Here is an 18,833-nt window from a genome sequence, read left to right as displayed (position 1 = left end):
TATATTTTAATACATGTGTATTATTTTTATGTCATTTACATTGCTTATACAAGCTAATTAATACATTTTATACTAATTATCCATCCAATTGTGTGGCGCTCTCTGAGGTATATGCATAGAGGTAAAATCTCTGTGTATCTATATATAACTTGTCCTTTTAGTGTTTGCTAACTTCCAGTTTGCCATTGGGAGCAGCCACCATTAGTTTTCATCCAATCAATATAAATTGTTAATCAATTCTAATTTATAACCAATTTATAATCATTTGGTCAATATTTGCGCCCGATTGGTTTTCTTTGTTTAGTCTGTTTGAAGGTTAGTGTTAGGTTGGGGGACATGTAAGTATACTTTCTGGACTCCTTTGGGGATTCCTTCCTTAGGGATGCCAGCGTTTGTCTTCTGACCGCCTGCATCCCGTCCGTATGTAAACACCCCCCCCCCCAAGGACCTTTCAGCACGGACTATACAAAGCTCCACATATCCCAGCAATTGTCCTGTTGGCCCGGTCACAGGAGCACTCTAGTGTCATATACCCGTCCATATATTAGGCCGCTCATACAATGTCAGGTGATGAATTGTGTTCTCGGCTGAGTGCAAACATGCCAGGCCTTCGTAAATAAGCCTGTTTGTGCTATTGCTGCATTTTTTTTGTGCTTTTTCTTTTATAAATGTCCCTCATTGTGCTTTTCCATGTTACTGCTCTGCATGAATCACGTTCCCCTTAGCTGGTACATTTTACGTCTCAGTCACATGTTTTGTTGTGAAATTCCAGTTACGGTCAGTTCTGCCAGAAATTCGGGAAAAGTAGTCACCAGCAGAAAGAATGCTGTGTGTTTTTGGAAACTGTGACCCCTTGTGCAAAGGTGAATGCACTGACATGGAACCGGAGACATGTGTTAAACTATCCTCTGCTGAGGGGGCGATATATATGGTGGCACAGCTGTTTCTGTGATGTCAGCTTCCATGGGCCTGTAGATCTATGCTTTATAGAGTGATTTCATTGCTGTTTTAAGGGTTACTCTAGTGTAAGGGTGTTTGTATTAAATAATTGCCCATAATCCCCGGATATAACTCACATCCATGATGGTTTTTTTTTTTTAAATGACATCACATGCAAAATGAATTCAGTTCACATACACCTTTCATACCCTGGGAAGGAGCCAAGATGATGTTTGGGTATGGATATCCCGAGCCCAGGTCTCTTGGAGGGGCTTGACACTGAACCGGACCAGCCGCAGAGAGAGATAAAGGTCCCCTTTGCAGCGCGGCTTTCCAATTCCAATTTTTTTTCTTTTCAGAAGGGGTGTGGCCATGCATTCCATTGTTGGCCATGCCTCTCTCAGTACCCCAGCCCCACAGCTGGTTTAAGGGGGCAGGTAGGGTAGGTTCTTGCTAACACACATTATTACCAAGGCAAAGCTTTTTTGGTTTAGCATATTTTAAATATTTTCTATGATCATTATGTGTTCTATATGGACAGTGGTGCACACGTACTGATCAAATTCAGTATTGCTTCAGTATGGGGGCAGCTGCTCCGAAAAGCATCAGTCACCAATATCCTGACACTGCTACTAGTATCAGTATTAGTGATACTTCCCGCCCTTGGCTGACCTGAGGTCTCCCATGCAAACAGCCAAAGGCAGAGTCAGTGGAGGAATCTGTTCAGGTTTCTCTAACCCCTGATTCCTTCCTATAGGAAGGATTGGGGGCCCAAGAACAAGCGCCATCTGAAGATGATGCTCTCGCAGGCAAAAACTTTTAGTCTTCGGCGTTTGGTGAATACTAGGGGTCTCTATTAAGCCCCTAAGAATGAATTACATTATTATAGTGATGATGAATCGGTCTCACAGATCAAATTCATATTGATGTGATGTTTATTCGCCTGGTAGGTCACTTTCTATAATTACTTTCTTCTGGATCTTCACCGTCCTCTTGTGTGGTCTCCTCTCCTCTGACAGGCAGCGTTGTGACACCATTACCTCACATCCAGCCTGGAACAGGTGCTAGCAGGGGGCAGGGTCTTAGCCCCCTCTTCTTGCCCACAGCAAGGGAATGCTCTCTGAAGGGAACTGCAGCACTATATATACCCTGTGTATATAGATGGGCGCTAATGCAGCTTGGGACTGCGTCCTTTTGCTCTGTGCAGCTGTGTCTGCAAATAATGGGATTCATACCGATATGCCCCCAGCTACATCGCTAATCTGCTGCTTTGTGTAAAGTAAACTATAGACATGACAATGGTTGACACATGAAAATGTCGACACAAGGTTTTCATTTCTGGTGTCTGTTGACATTTGACAACATAGACACCGTATTAGTGTAATGTGTCACCTGGCATTTTTTGCTGATCTCTACACCCTATTCTATTTCTGACTGGACAGCGGGCAAGGGGCGGAGAGGGGCCTGGGTTGTTCTGCTGCTAATGAGGCCATGACATGGGTGCAGGGGGGAAGGGGGGGGGACAGACAGATGACATCACCGGATGTCAGTTGCCCGCCCATTTCCTTCCCAGCGTGCACACATATGTAAGGTTGCTCAGAGCAGGTGCGGGCATCCTTCCACATCTTTCGATGTAACATCCATTAACATGCCCTGCGTACGGATCGCACTTACGTGTGGGTGGCTGCAGCCAACCATTTGCAAGACAGGGTTTGGTGGACTCGCAAGGCTGCGAATCCGAATCCACTAGAATAACCCCCAATATCTGTTTAGCTGCAACAGGCTTTAGAAACGTGGATCTGCTGGTACGTGTAGTTCAGCAACAGCTGAATAGCTGGCGCTGGTTTGTAAAAACAATTGTGCGCAATGTGTGTTATTTATGATAAACACGTTATTTTTCGAAGTGTGACTCCAAACTCCAAAGGTGACGGAACGCAGACAAATAAGGGAGCAGCCAGCACATAAAGCTGTGGGTCATATTTCCCTGCAGAAAGCAGTAAACAGGGTATTTTCAGTTCACTCTCCAATAGTAAACTTTGTGATATTTAACTTAGAGGCGTGAAAATTAGACCACTCGGGGCCTTATTAGAGATGCATGCTAATTTGTTATCTACGTCCGTCTGCGCATCTGCTCTGCCGCGTCGTTACAGTGCCCTAAAGCCGCAGCGTGACTGACCTGCCAGCGGCGTTCTGGGGACACTACATGCTGCATTCCACACAGCAGGGGCACCCCTGGGGCGGAGCTATGGACCCCTCGGTGGCTTGGAGGCAATGTCAGTGCTATCACTACCTGGACCGGCACGTAGGGATGGCCATCGTTGCCATCGGTGGCAATTCTGCAACTGGCCATCGATTGTGCTAAACTATGCAATGGATGACCATCGATATTTTTACATATCGATGGTCATCCATTGTGTTTGATTGATTGGTTTGTGGGCCAATGAAAACACGGGGGGGGGGGGGGGGCTTTGCGGGTGTCCCGGGACTAAAAAAAAAAAAAAGCAAAACATTGTTTTGCTGTCCCATCGATGGAGGGAAACCATCTGGTTCTCCCCCATCGTTGACAAAAATATTCGACATCGTCCATAAACCATCGATGATTTTGAATCATCGATGGCCATGCCTACCGGCTCCCGGAATAAGTTTCCAGCAGCCCCAGCGCATACCTCCCAACATGACCCTCTCCAGGAGGGACACGATGATCTGTTCCTGGACTTCCCTCTTACTTTTTGATTGCCATCCCCTGTTTAAACAGATTCATTGACAAGGTGTGTCGCCACAGGTGATGGCAATCATACATCAAGAGGGAAGTGCAGGAGCAGAGCATCGTGTCCCTGGAGAGGGTCATGTTGGGAGGTATACCATCGTCTCCTCCACCTTTCCACTGGCAGCAGGGGTCTGTCAACAATGTCCAACCCAAATCTTGGGGCACCATACACTGATATCTCTGGGCGCCCCAATCCCCCCATGCTTATCTACCCATTACTAGAGTGGTGCGGAACACCGAGGGAGGGAGGGAGGGAGGGAGAGAGGGCTGGTGTCAGGGGCGGATTACAATTATGCAGAATTGTGCCCCATTTTTGATGGTAAAGAGCCTGTGCGTACAGTATATGCCAGGGACGTGCAGTCAGGGGAGGCAGGGGAGGCAGTGCCTCCCCTGTCATTAATGAAAAAAATTATAAAATAATACAAAGCTAATACTTATGACACATATTATGTCATAAGTGTATGTTATTTTTTATTATTAACATTTTCACCCCCTTTAACTGTTTTACTGACTTAGGAGGCACCAAGTGCGGTGCCTCCCTATGACAATGTTAAGGATTCAGAAATAGGGGGCGGACAGCAGGCGGGACTGAGCACGGGCTGTAAAAGGTCATTAAAAAAAGCTGTAGAAACGGCACCTGTAGAGGTGCCTCAGTGACAGGGACGTGCTTTCTGCCTATATGAAAGTACGCCCCTATCGCTGAGGCAGATGTGATTGGGCAATCACATCTGCCTCAGCGGCGTGCTTTCATATAGGCAGAAAGCACGTCCCTAGCTGTCACTGAGGCACCTCTACAGGTGCCGTTTCTACAGGCAAAGGTCCGCTATTTGCTCCTGTGATGCTGGGCACCAGTTCAACTGCTGCCCGCTGGCTCCACGCTTGCTTCTTGCTCCTCAACGCAAGTAGCCGCTGGAGCCGTTAGTCATGTCGCTGCTGGCGCCCTCCTCCCCGTTCAGCGCCAGAGGAGAGGACAGAGCAGGAGGCAAGGGGACTGAGCGTATCAGCCGCAGCCGCAGCGAGCAGCTGGGACGGGGAGCGGACGCACCTGTCAGTTTTGCAGGAGATGGTGTGAGCGCAGGGTCAAGTCGCTCCCACCAGAATAGTTACTTTTCATGCCCCCAGTCCAGCGCCATACTAGAGGGTGCAGCGACCAACACACCATGGAGGTGGTAGAGCTGCACAGCAAGCCTCCGGTGAGTGAGGGGACAGGCAGTGTGACCAGGAGCCACAAGAGAGAGGTGAATGGCTGGAGTTGGAAACTAAAGACAGGTACCCTGTTCTACTACTATGTCCCCAGCCAGAATGCGGCCATTAGGTTATAGCACAGCAGGGCAGCAGACTGCCTCAATGTACCCCTTCAAGTAGACAGTGACAGTCTTTCCACATTGTCACTACCATGCTCAGTACAGAGTCAGCTTGCACAAAGTTTGCTAACTAGAATCCCTGCTGACAGTCACCCTGCCAAGATCCCATCCAGCCATGTCATCTCCTTGCTACCTGTCACAGTGGCCATCAGGCTCTGCTATTTAATAATGCACAATTGTAGCAGCTGCTCTGTGCCCGGGCATCGTTCATGTTCTGCCTGTAGGCAGTAGTAGACTTGGAGGGGCTGGCTCAGGGTATGTGCTCTTAGACCCTATAGGATAGCATAACTGGGACACCATGGGGCCTAATTATGATACATTGGCTATTAAGTGCCATCTAGTGCTGGCTTGGTGGAGCCAGCACTAATGGGCTCTGTGGGGAGCGCTGAGTCCTGGTTGCCTCTGACTTGACAGGCAAGAGCTGCTCTGCGGTCTCTGCTGCTTATGCAGGCGGCAGCTCCCACACCTGCCTGTCGCAGAAGCAACCCAGACCCAGCGCTCCCCACAGAGCCTGTTGGCGCTGGCTCCACCAAGCCAGTGCCTCACCAACCACTAACCTCACCGCACGTCACTGGTATATGCGCATGTGCAGTATCACTCGCCAAGCCCTTCGCACAGGCAGAGGAGGGATCCGGAGAACACTGTGCATTTTATGTGGAACCCGTGGGTTGGTGCAGCGCCCACCTTGAATTCAGACTGCAGCAGCAATCTAAACGGTATTGACTTACTTCTCAGACTGAAGGCTGCAGAAATCAATCGAATGATTTCTCTCCCAGGTGGCTGCATGCAAGGGAAGCCTAGCGAACGGATCTGAGTCAGGCCCATAGTGGCCTAAATAGGAGAAAAAGTAATAAAACACCTTGGTCCCACACTCCTTCCTCCTGTGCTCTATCACACGGACCCGCTCCCTCACCCTGCGGTCTGCGCTATATCACACGGACACGCTCCCTCACCCTGCGGTCTGTGCTATATCACACGGACACGCTCCCTCACCCTGCGGTCTGTGCTATATCACACGGACACGCTCCCTCACCCTGCGGTCTGTGCTATATCACACGGACACGCTCCCTCACCCTGCGGTCTGCGCTATATTACACGGACACGCTCCCTCACCCTGCGGTCTGCGCTATATCACACGGACACGCTCCCTCATCCTGCGCCTGCATTCTATCACTGACACGCTCCCTCATCCTGCGCCTGCATTCTATCATTGACACGCTCCCTCACCTCACATCCTGCGCTATATCACACTGACACACTCCCTCGCCTCACGTCCTGCGCTATATCACACTGACACGCTCCCTCGCCTCACGTCCTGCGCTATATCACACTGACACGCTCCCTCGCCTCACGTCCTGCGCTATATCACACTGACACGCTCCCTCACCTCACGTCCTGCGCTATATCACACTGACACGCTCCCTCTCCTCACGTCCTGCGCTATATCACACTGACACGCTCCCTCACTTCACGTCCTGCGCTATATCACACTGACACGCTCCCTCACCTCTCGTCCTGCGCTATATCACACTGACACGCTCCCTCACCTCACGTCCTGCGCTATATCACACTGACACGCTCCCTCACCTCACGTCCCTGCGCTATATCACACTGACACGCTCCCTCACCTCACGTCCTGCGCTATATCACACTGACACGCTCCCTCACCTCACGTCCTGCGCTATATCACACTGACACGCTCCCTCACCCTGCGGTCTGCGCTATATCACACGGACACACTCCCTCACCCTGCGACCTGCATTCTATCACTGACGCACTCCCCCACCCCGCGGCCTGCACTCTATCACACTGACGCACTCCCTCACCCTGCACTCTCTCACACTGACGCACTCCCTCACCCCGCAGCCTGTGCTCTATCACACTGATGCCCTCCCTCACCCTGCACTCTCTCACACTGACGCACTCCCTCACCCCGCAGCCTGTGCTCTATCACACTGATGCCCTCCCTCACCCTGTGGCCTGCACTATATCACACTGACACACTCCCTACCCTGCGCTCTATCACACTGACGTGCTCTCTCACCCCGCGGCCTGCACTATATCACACCGACGCCCTCCCATGGGCTGCTCTCTATCACACTAATGCGCTCCCTCACACTGCGCTCTATCACCCTGACACACTCCCTCACCTCGCGGCCTGCACTCACACTGACGCACTCTCTCACACTGATGCACTCTCACCCCGCAGCCTGCGCTATATCACACTGACGCACTCCCTCACCCCGCGGCCTGCGCTCTATCATACTGACACCCTCCCTCAACCCGCAGCCTGCACTCTATTACAATGACGCACTCCTTCACCCTGCGCTCTCTCACACTGAAGCACTCCCTCACCCCGCAGCCTGTGCTCTATCACACTGATGCACTCCCCCACCCCGCGGCCTGCACTCTATCACACTGACGCACTCCCTCACCCTGCACTCTCTTACACTGAAGCACTCCCTTACCCCGCAGCCTGTGCTCTATCACACTGATGCACTCCCCCACCCCGCGGCCTGCACTCTATTACAATGACGCACTTCCTCACCCTGTGCTCTATCACACTGATGCCCTCCCCCATCCCACGGCCTGTGCTCTACCACACTGATGCACTCCCTCACCCTGCGACCTTTGTTCTATCACACCAATGCACTCCCTCACCCTCTGGCCTGTGCTCTATCACACTGATGCACTCCCTCACACTGTGGCCTTTGTTCTATCACACTGACGCTCTCCCTCACCCTGTGGCCTGTGCTCTATCACACTGATGCACTCCCTCACACTGTGGCCTGCTCTCTATGACACTGATGCCCTCCCGCGTCCTGCTCTCTATCACACTGACGTGCTCCCTCACCCTGTGGCCTGCGCTCTATCACACTGACACGCTTCCTCAGCCAGCGGCCTGTGTTCTATCGCACTGACGCACTCCCTCACCCTGTGTCTTGCACTCTATCACACTGACACATTCCCTAACCTGCGCTTTATCACACTGACATGCTCCCTCACCACGCAGTCTGCGTTCTATCATATTGACGCGCTCCCCCAACCTGCATCCTGTGCTCTATTACACTGACGCACTCCCACACCATGCAACCTTTGGTCTATCACACTGACGCGCTCACCCAACCTGCCTTCTATCACACTGATGCCCTCCCTCACCCTGCGGCCTGTGCTCTATCCTACTCATGTGTTCCCTCACCCTGTGGCCTGCGCTCTATCACACTGATGCCCTACCCCACCCTCGAACCTTTAGTCTATCACACTGACATACTCCCCCAATCTGATACCTGTGTTCTATCACATTGATGCACTCCCTCACCCTGTGGCCTGCACTCTATTACAATGACGCACTCCCTCACCCTGCACTCTATCACACTGATGCACTCCCCCACCCCGCGGCCTGCACTCTATCACACTGGCACACTCTCTCACAATGACGCACTCCCTCACTCCGCAGCCTGCGCTCTATCAAACTGACGCCCTCCCTCACCCCGCGGCCTGCACTATATCACACTGACACCCTCCCTCAACCCGCGGCCTGCACTCTATTACAATGACGCACTTCCTCACCCTGTGCTCTATCACACTGATGCCCTCCCCCATCCCACGGCCTGTGCTCTACCACACTGATGCACTCCCTCACCCTGCGGCCTGCGCTCTATCACACTGATGCCCTACCCCACCCTGGAACCTTTAGTCTATCACACTGACGTACTCCCCCAACCTGCTACCTGTGTTCTATCACATTGACGCACTCCCTCACCCTGTCACCTGTGCTCTATCACACTGAAACTCTCTCTACCCTGCGCTCTATCACACTAACACCCTCCCTCACCCTGCGCTCTTTCACACTGATTCGCTACCTGATCAGTAGATCAAGAGCTGCACTGTATGCAGCGTGCAGCCAGTGGCCGCTGTTCCTGGTGGCACAGTCCAGGGTTGGGGAAACCGCAGTCTCAATTACAGGGTCAGATTACCCTGTGTGGGGAGCCCTGCTTGTGGGAGGGGCACAGGATGATTGCCAATATAGATTTTGACTTCTTAATAAAAAAATTTTTTACTCTTTCAGCTGGAGAAACCTCACATTGCTGGTGACCTATGACCCCGTACGCAGTATTTATATCTTCCTAAATGTGCTGTGTCCCTTCCATCTGAACACGCACACTTCTTGTGTCTCTACACAGGGTCATAACCACTGAAGGCCATCATGGTATTAGCGATGTCACGGTCTGGCGTGGGCGGCCAGTGATAAGTCCTTCATTACGGTTTAGCTGTGCAAACACAGAGAGAGGAATAACAGGATACGAGCCGGAACGAAGTCATAAACAAGGCATATGCTGTACCCATGTCCGGGGATCTTGTGACAAGCAGGTGTGTGTGCGGCAGTAAGAGGAGCTGGGCTGTAGGTGGAGGACGTGGGCGACAGAGGCAGCCTGATAAATGGCAGTGTGGGTGTTTGTATATGAGCCCATCCAGGGACGTGATTCACCTGCGCACATCTCATATCGTTCACGTCTACATTACCGGCATCTAGCACTAATACAGCTTGTTTGTATAGCAGCAGAATACAATACAGCAGTGCCCTCGCCCGCCCCAATGCACATGCTTCTGGCCTGCAGGGTTCATGGAACAACACTACTAACGGAACCAGCTGCGCTATATTATACACTGTAACGGAATCCGCTGCGCTATATAAGACACTGTAACGAAATCCGCTAAACTATATAAGACACTGTAACGGAATCCGCTGCACTATATAAGACACTGTAACGGAATACGCTGCGCTATATAAGACGCTTAAACGGAACCCGCTGCGCTATATAAGACACTGTAACGGAATCTGCTGCGCTATATAAGACACTGTAACGGAATCCGCTGCGCTATATAAGACACTGTAACAGAATCCGCTGCGCTATATAAGACACTGTAACGGAATCCGCTGCGCTATATAAGCCACTGTAACGGAACCCGCTGCGCTATATTATACACTGTAACGGAATCCGCTGCGCTATATAAGACACTGTAACGGAATCCACTGTGCTATATAAGACGCTTAAACGGAATCCGCTGCGCTATATAAGACACTAGACCGGAATCTGCTGCGCTATATAAGACGCTTAAACGGAATCCGCTGTGCTATATAAGACGCTGAAACGGAACCTGCTGCGCTATATAAGACACTAGACCGGAATCTGCTGCGCTATATAAGACGCTTAAACGGAATCCGCTGTGCTATATAAGACGCTGTAACTGAATCTGCTGCGCTATATAAGACGCTGTAACGGAATCTGCTGTGCTATATAAGACTCTGTAACAGAATCTGCTGCGCTATATAAGACCCTGTAACGGAATCTGCCGCGCTATATAAGACGCTGAAACGGAACCTGCTGCGCTATATAAGACACTAGACCGGAATCTGCTGCGCTATATAAGACGCTTAAACGGAATCCGCTGTGCTATATAAGACGCTGTAACTGAATCTGCTGCGCTATATAAGACGCTGTAACGGAATCTGCTGTGCTATATAAGACTCTGTAACAGAATCTGCTGCGCTATATAAGACCCTGTAACGGAATCTGCCGCGCTATATAAGACCCTGTAACGGAATCTGCTGCGCTATATAAGACTCTGTAACGGAATCTGCTGCGCTATATAAGACACTGTAACGGAATCTGCCGCGCTATATAAGACCCTGTAACGGAATCTGCTGCGCTATATAAGACACTGTAACGGAATCTGCTGCGCAATGTAAGACACTGTAACGGAATCTGCCGCGCTATATAAGACCCTGTAACGGAATCTGCCGCGCTATATAAGACCCTGTAACGGAATCTGCTGCGCTATATAAGACTCTGTAACGGAATCTGCTGCGCTATATAAGACACTGTAACGGAATCTGCCGCGCTATATAAGACCCTGTAACGGAATCTGCTGCGCTATATAAGACACTGTAACAGAATCTGCTGCGCTATGTAAGACACTGTAACGGAATCTGCTGCGCTATATAAGACACTGTAACAGAATCTGCTGCGCAATGTAAGACACTGTAACGGAATCTGCTGCGCTATATAAGACACTGTAACAGAATCCGCTGCGCTATATAAGACACTGTAACGGAATCCGCTGCGCTATATAAGCCACTATAACGGAACCCGCTGCGCTATATTATACACTGTAACGGAATCCGCTGCGCTATATAAGACACTGTAACGGAATCCACTGTGCTATATAAGACGCTTAAACGGAATCCGCTGCGCTATATAAGACACTAGACCGGAATCTGCTGCGCTATATAAGACGCTTAAACGGAATCCGCTGTGCTATATAAGACGCTGAAACGGAACCTGCTGCGCTATATAAGACACTAGACCGGAATCTGCTGCGCTATATAAGACGCTTAAACGGAATCCGCTGTGCTATATAAGACGCTGTAACTGAATCTGCTGCGCTATATAAGACACTGTAACGGAATCCGCTGCGCTATATAAGCCACTATAACGGAACCCGCTGCGCTATATTATACACTGTAACGGAATCCGCTGCGCTATATAAGACACTGTAACGGAATCCACTGTGCTATATAAGACGCTTAAACGGAATCCGCTGCGCTATATAAGACACTAGACCGGAATCTGCTGCGCTATATAAGACGCTTAAACGGAATCCGCTGTGCTATATAAGACGCTGAAACGGAACCTGCTGCGCTATATAAGACACTAGACCGGAATCTGCTGCGCTATATAAGACGCTTAAACGGAATCCGCTGTGCTATATAAGACGCTGTAACTGAATCTGCTGCGCTATATAAGACGCTGTAACGGAATCTGCTGTGCTATATAAGACTCTGTAACAGAATCTGCTGCGCTATATAAGACCCTGTAACGGAATCTGCCGCGCTATATAAGACCCTGTAACGGAATCTGCTGCGCTATATAAGACTCTGTAACGGAATCTGCTGCGCTATATAAGACACTGTAACGGAATCTGCCGCGCTATATAAGACCCTGTAACGGAATCTGCTGCGCTATATAAGACACTGTAACAGAATCTGCTGCGCTATGTAAGACACTGTAACGGAATCTGCTGCGCTATATAAGACACTGTAACAGAATCTGCTGCGCAATGTAAGACACTGTAACGGAATCTGCCGCGCTATATAAGACCCTGTAACGGAATCTGCCGCGCTATATAAGACCCTGTAACGGAATCTGCTGCGCTATATAAGACTCTGTAACGGAATCTGCTGCGCTATATAAGACACTGTAACGGAATCTGCCGCGCTATATAAGACGCTGTAACGGAATCTGCTGCGCTATATAAGATACTGTAACAGAATCTGCTGCGCTATGTAAGACACTGTAACGGAATCTGCTGCGCTATATAAGACACTGTAACAGAATCTGCTGCGCAATGTAAGACACTGTAACGGAATCTGCTGCGCTATATAAGACACTGTAACAGAATCTGCTGCGCTATATAAGACACTAACGGAATCTGTTGCGCTATGTAAGACACTGTAACGGAATCTGCTGCGCTATATAAGACACTGTAACGGAATCTGCTGCGCTATATAAGACACTGTAACAGAATCTGCTGCGCTATATAAGACACTGTAACGGAATCTGTTGCGCTATGTAAGACACTGTAACGGAATCTGCTGCGCTATATAAGACACTGTAACGGAATCTGCTGCGCTATGTAAGACACTGTAACGGAATCTGCTGCGCTATATAAGACACTGTAACAGAATCTGCTGCGCTATATAAGACACTGTAACGGAATCTGCTGCGCTATGTAAGACACTGTAACGGAATCTGCTGCGCTATGTAAGACACTGTAACTGAATCTGCTGCGCTATATAAGACGCTGTAACGGAATCTGCTGCGCTATATAAGACGCTGTAACGGAATCTGCTGCGCTATATAAGATGCTGTAACGGAATCTGCTGCGCTATATAAGACTCTGTAACAGAATCTGCTGCGCTATATAAGATGCTGTAACGGAATCTGCTGCGCTATATAAGACTCTGTAACAGAATCTGCTGCGCTATATAAGACACTGTAAATAATAAATAAAATAGGCCATAAGCTACAATATTGTGTGGTAGGGACATATTTGTTTAGGGTCCCTGAAAAAAACATGCAGCATCCCATATCTTTGCACCTGCTACACAGTGCTGCGGTTCATGCCATCAACCACCATTTTGCGATGGAAAGCTTGTTTTTTTTCATCATTGATGGTTGTGCCCGATGCTCATGAAACCATCCGCGGTCGTAGTCCAGTGGTCGCGGCCTGCCCATGCCCAGCAGTCAGCCATTGATGGCTAAACCATCAATGATTCTGTACCAATGGTTTGAGACCCTCAGTCATCGTTGGTGAAGCTGCTGGTCGCCATCAGTAGGTACCGTACGGACCAGAGGACTGGACTAGTAGTAACTTATGCACCGCTCAAGTGGTAGAACTGCCAAGCCACTATATCGTACAGTCCAACGTTCAGGAATTGTGGTTGAGCACGTCGCGTTGGTAACGTGGCTGCGCATCATGACCTTTGCGTGTAGCGTGCATTGAACTGACTGACAGGGTGTACCTGTGCTGTTGCGGCAGGTTACACAGAGCTGTGCATAGGCGGAACTGCAGACCAGTAGTTCCCAGGTATGGGTCGACCCTATTTAGGTTGACATTCATAGGTCAACCACTGAAGGTTGCCAAGGCTCAGACTGACAACTAAAATAGGACAACAGGGTTGGAAGGTCGACACAAGCATTAGGTCAACAATGGGAAGGTCGACAGACAAAAGGTAACCATGAATTTTTGACTTTTTTTTTTGTCCCAAATGTCGGCCTAGTCAGCACTGACACCATCAAAGTGTACCGCGCGTCCCCTGGCATGGCTTGATACTCTCACCATGCTTCGGGCTCGGTGCCTTGCTTCGCTCAGTACACTACTATATTCTCCCACCACGCCGTAGTGGATGGTAGGGCACGAAATACCGCCTGTCGGCACATGTCGGCTCAACTATTTATAACTACTATTTCTAACTATTTCAGGTGTTGACCTTCAGTGGTCAAACCAAATAAGGTCAGCCTAGTGACTGGATCCCGTATTCCCAAAGTAACCAATCAGCATCCACCTATCCTTTTATAGACTGTATTTGATGATAAAATCTTGAAACTGATTGGTTGACGTGGCAACTTCACCGCTGGTCCAAATCTCTACTCTTTTCACAGCTTCATACGTCAACCCCGTGGTCACCGAAGCCGCCTTCCAGCAGGAAATAGTCATTTTCACAATGTGAATTTACGTTAAAAAAATATTTATCCCGTGTAAAATAAGACGTGAGCATAATTACATTTCATCTAAACATTTCCCAGGGCCGACCTTAGGCATAGGCGAACTAGGCAATTGCCTAGGGCATTTGGAATGCCTAGGGGCATCAGCAGCTTCTGCTGATTAAAATGATATGCAGCATGCCTATATTCTGTGTGTGAGTGAGGCTGTATCTGCATATGAAATAGCTGCATGGCCTATTGAGACAAGATGTATGAGGAAACAGCTGTATCCAAGCAGAGGCAGAGGTCACAGTTTTTAGCTTCTGTGCGAGTGCTGTCTGCGGGTGGGTTGGTTGTGCAATAGTGTTCGGCATATGCGTAAGGGGCATTATGTGTGTCATGTATAAATGCATTAATAATGTGCGACATGTGTAACAGGCATTATGTGTGTCATGTGTATAAGGGCATTAATAATGTGCAACATATGTGTAAGGGGCATTATGTGTGTCATTATGTGTATGAAGGATAAGGACATTATAAGGACATTAATCATGTGTGTCATGTGTAAGGGGCATTACGGTGTGGTATTATCAGGGTTGCCGAGAGAAAGGGGTAGGGGGTACAAATTACCCAGGCCAAAGTCTGATGGGAGGGCCCAGTGGGGGCCCCGGGCCCCCTCCCCTCTAGTGACAGCAGCAGCTGCAGCTCTTCTCCTCTGCCCAGCACACACTGCTTTGTGCTGGGTTGCAGTGTGGCCATGTATTAAAATACAATATTTTCTCAGAATTTTTTTCTAAGGGTATAATGTGAATAATGTGAGGAGTAATGTATATAAGGTAAAGTGGTACTACAGTGTGATGTAACGTGAATAAGGGACACCATTGCATGATATAATGTGAATAAAGTTGCACTACTGTGTGGCATAATTTGAATTGGGGTAAAATTGTGTGACCATGCCCCTTCCCAGCAAGAACACACCCCTGTTTAGGCTGCGCACCAAATGTGTGCACTGTTTCTATTTAAAATATTGCGGGTAGGAGCACCAAAATGATGACTGCTATGATGAGGGTTGATGCTGCTGGGAAAGGGGAGCAGGGTCAGAGGCGGAACTAGTGGCGGTGCTAGGGGGCACCAGCCAAAATCTTGCCTAGGGCGTCATTTAGGCTAGGGCCGGCTCTGACATTTCCTTCAAACACTGGCCACACATCAGACCAACTTTCCTCCAACCATCCAACTAGTTGCTTGGATGGAATAAAAATCTGGCACTGGATGGGAGCAAAGGATAATCAGAAATGTGCTCACAAACCTAGGAAAATGGACAAAAACATTCAGTCAAATTGTTTAACCGCTTCAGTTGCAATCCCGAGAATTTTCCCGGCTGTGCCTTAGTGTCCAGTCTGGCAAGCCCGGAAAAGTCTCGGTATTGCCACTGTTTAGAGCCGGGCAGTGCTGCTGAGTTCAATCACTGAACTCAGGCAGCTTAGGCGCTGCCTGGGTCCCTCCCCTCCGCCTTGCCTCCTCCGGCCTCCCCTTCGGGTTTTCTATTGAAGACCCCGGCGCCGGCTTATGACAAGCCAGCGGACAGGGTGCGGGTGCGCAGGTCCGGGCAGCCGCTGATTGACAGTTCAGCAGCGTTGCCCGGACCTAGGGAGGCAGTGGTGGCTTTTTTTTTTAAGGGAGCGCTCCCCATAAAAAACTCACCCAGTGGGGAGCACTCCCCCTCCAAAAAAAACACCACTGAAGGGGTTAACTCAAACAGATTCAACTACAGTACCATGTCTGAGCTACAGTTTATGTCCTTCTCCAGATTTTGGGAGCAAATTTGTGAAGTAAATATTACATTTGCTCCCATCCAGTACCATATTTTTATTCCATCCAAGAAACTAGTTGGAAAGTTGTTCTGATGTGTGGCCAGCATTAGGTTGGTTCCTTGTACAGTCTCTGGGGAAATAAATGTTTAGCCCCGGAATGTCAAAGATCCAGGAACAATGTATGTATGGCTGCCCTGCTGCTATCTACAGTAAACATGGGCGTACTGCTACATTGTATCCTCACTTTAATACAACTCCCATTATTGTCTATATATACCGTTGTCACAGCTCCGGGAAATATTAATAGCAACATCAGCCCGTCGCTATTCTTGGCTGGGCAAGGCCAGAGAGACGAGGTCACTGGTAAAATAAAGTTACTTCTGTAGAGAATAGAGAACTGTGATGTATGCTGGATGCATTAAATAGCTCCGAGCTATATACTGGGCACTAGAACTGGGTCCAGAACTATATACTGGTCATCGGTATGTAGTTCTGTATTGCATATGTTGCCAATGATGTGTGTACAGGTGTGTCTATTGCAGAGTTGCATAGGCACACACCAACAAATGATTGACGCTATGAAATAGTTGCTTAACCAGTGGTTTTGGTTGGGTTATTGATAGATGGCAGGTACAGCTGTACTCACTGTTACATGCGCACTGGTGTTGGAGCAGGATTTTACACAGGAAGGAGCATCTGACCTGGGTCCTATTCACAGCATAGGAAGAGATGTATTCCGACGCAAGGAGATGTTGTCTCCGAGTGTCATCACTGCACCTGTGTGAATGGCACCAATCCGGTAATAACCCAGATCAGCCTCGCAATCTTCCGTCTGCTGTACATATGTCAAACTGTTATAGTGCCTGGATCTGAGTTTTTATGTGACTAGGAGTCATTTTTGCTGGTTTACTGTCTGTTTTATTGTTGCCGGGGTGTTTTTCGTTGTTATTACCTTTTACAATTCATTGTGCTTTGCTTGATGACAAAAATCGGTAGTTTATTGAATAGACGCCCTAAAATAAAAAACTGGAACAAAGTAGGTCTTGCTCCTCTCCCGCAGGGTGGGGGAGCATTTTCATGGTGTTTCATGCATGTGCAGTAAGAATATCACTGGGAAAATGGCTGCCTCGCAATTCTCCCAGAGACCTACACATGCACAGTTCACTCTGGAACAGCACAAGGGTCCCCTAGTGCCCAGAGTCTACAGTGCTGCCGCTAGGGAGGAGGAGGCCCAGATAGAGTCTGCACTCATATGCAGTATGTCCGTTGTACTGATGACTCTTGCTATTTGCCTCCCTACGCATACTCTGTAGCCGAGCTATCTATGGGTAGTTCAGGGTTGTACCCATAACTTGTTGTGCATACGTTTAGTGTGGGTGTGTGGACAGAATTGTCGGTATGGCAGGGTTATGCTCAACCTCTGCTGCCACCGCTGGTCCCCGCCATGGTCCGGGGACCTGCGTATGCATAGTAATGTCCTTGGAACTGCGCATGACCCCAGCTTCTATGGGCTGCTTTGGCAACAGCCCATAGAAGCTAAATCAGGGTCCCGGCGCCTGTACACTGTAGATGACAGCCAACGGGACTGGCACATGCGAAGTATCAGCCTCGGTACTACTCATGCGCATACCCCAGTTTCTATGGTCTGCAGCTGATGCAGCCCATAGAGGCATCCCCGAGGGAGGGAAGACCTCCCAATGGGACTGAATTGCACAAATGACCCCATGATTTTGTGGATGGCTGGTGTCTACCCCAGCTAAATAGAGGCCTCTGGAAGCCTAGCTTCCCTTATTTCCCCGGTCAAGTAGGTTCCTGCTTCCAGTCACACACACACAGAACAGAAGTCTGTCAGCTGTGTTTCAGGTCTGTCTGCGGCCAGTCCACGAAAAACTGGATTTCTTCCTCAATTACTGTTTCAGTAATCTACAATGCCTGACACCATAGTTTCTGTTTAACCTTCTTCCCTCCGGGGGATCTGAAACACCCTGCAAGAGAATCTGCAAGCAACCACGCACCTGCAATAAAATGTAACATCTTCTAGTCAACAGTAAATAGTTTTCTTGTTGCCGTGGATATATGCAGTGTATAAGTACTGTATATATAAATGTATCATATATAATAGTCAAGATAATGTTTATCTGTGTTTTATGGATATAGGATTGCTGGCATTCCAGAACATCTGGGAGATTCAGCGAGGTCAGCTGGGCTATCCACTCTTATTGGTGCCGCCCACATCTTTTTCTTTTTTTTTTCCTTTCTCCTGACTGTAAACCAGATTGCATTGGTCACTACTCAATGGGGTTGCTCTGGTTTGATTTTTGTCCCCATTGGGAGTGTGCATGATGCTGGCTCTGCCTACACTCCACTATCTTCATCTACATCATATTGGCAGTGGCTTTAGATTTGGGGCCTCTTGTGAGAAGCAGAGGAGGTGTGGCCAGTGTGGCTGTGGGTGGGGCCAGTGCAGCTGTGGGGGTGTGGCCAGTGCTGATGTGGGGGCGTGGCCAGTGCTTTGCGGGCATGAATACCTCCTTACACTATCAGCCCAAACTACGATCATGCCAGGTTTTTGTATGGGGTACGACAGTTACAAAATGCTCTCAATATGGTGGTCAGTATTAATTATAGATGCTTGTATCAACTTTCCAACCCTGGCAACCTTAAGACCCAATGCATGTCGATC

The 18,833-nt window shown here is 49.1% G+C and overlaps 1 long non-coding RNA gene across 1 annotated transcript in view; it reads left to right on the top strand.

Annotated features, from left to right (window-relative positions):
- LOC146050182 (uncharacterized) overlaps window positions 1-18,833 on the top strand; it is a 168,989-nt gene that overhangs the window by 23,354 nt on the left and 126,802 nt on the right. The window lies entirely within an intron of this gene.

This window comes from Crinia signifera, chromosome 12 (genome assembly GCF_055691185.1).
Source record: "Crinia signifera chromosome 12, ASM5569118v1, whole genome shotgun sequence".
In the NCBI taxonomy this organism is placed as follows: Eukaryota; Metazoa; Chordata; class Amphibia; order Anura; family Myobatrachidae; genus Crinia; species Crinia signifera.
The sequence above is the reverse complement of the archived record's forward strand: the minus strand, read 5'-3'. Positions and strand labels throughout refer to the sequence as shown.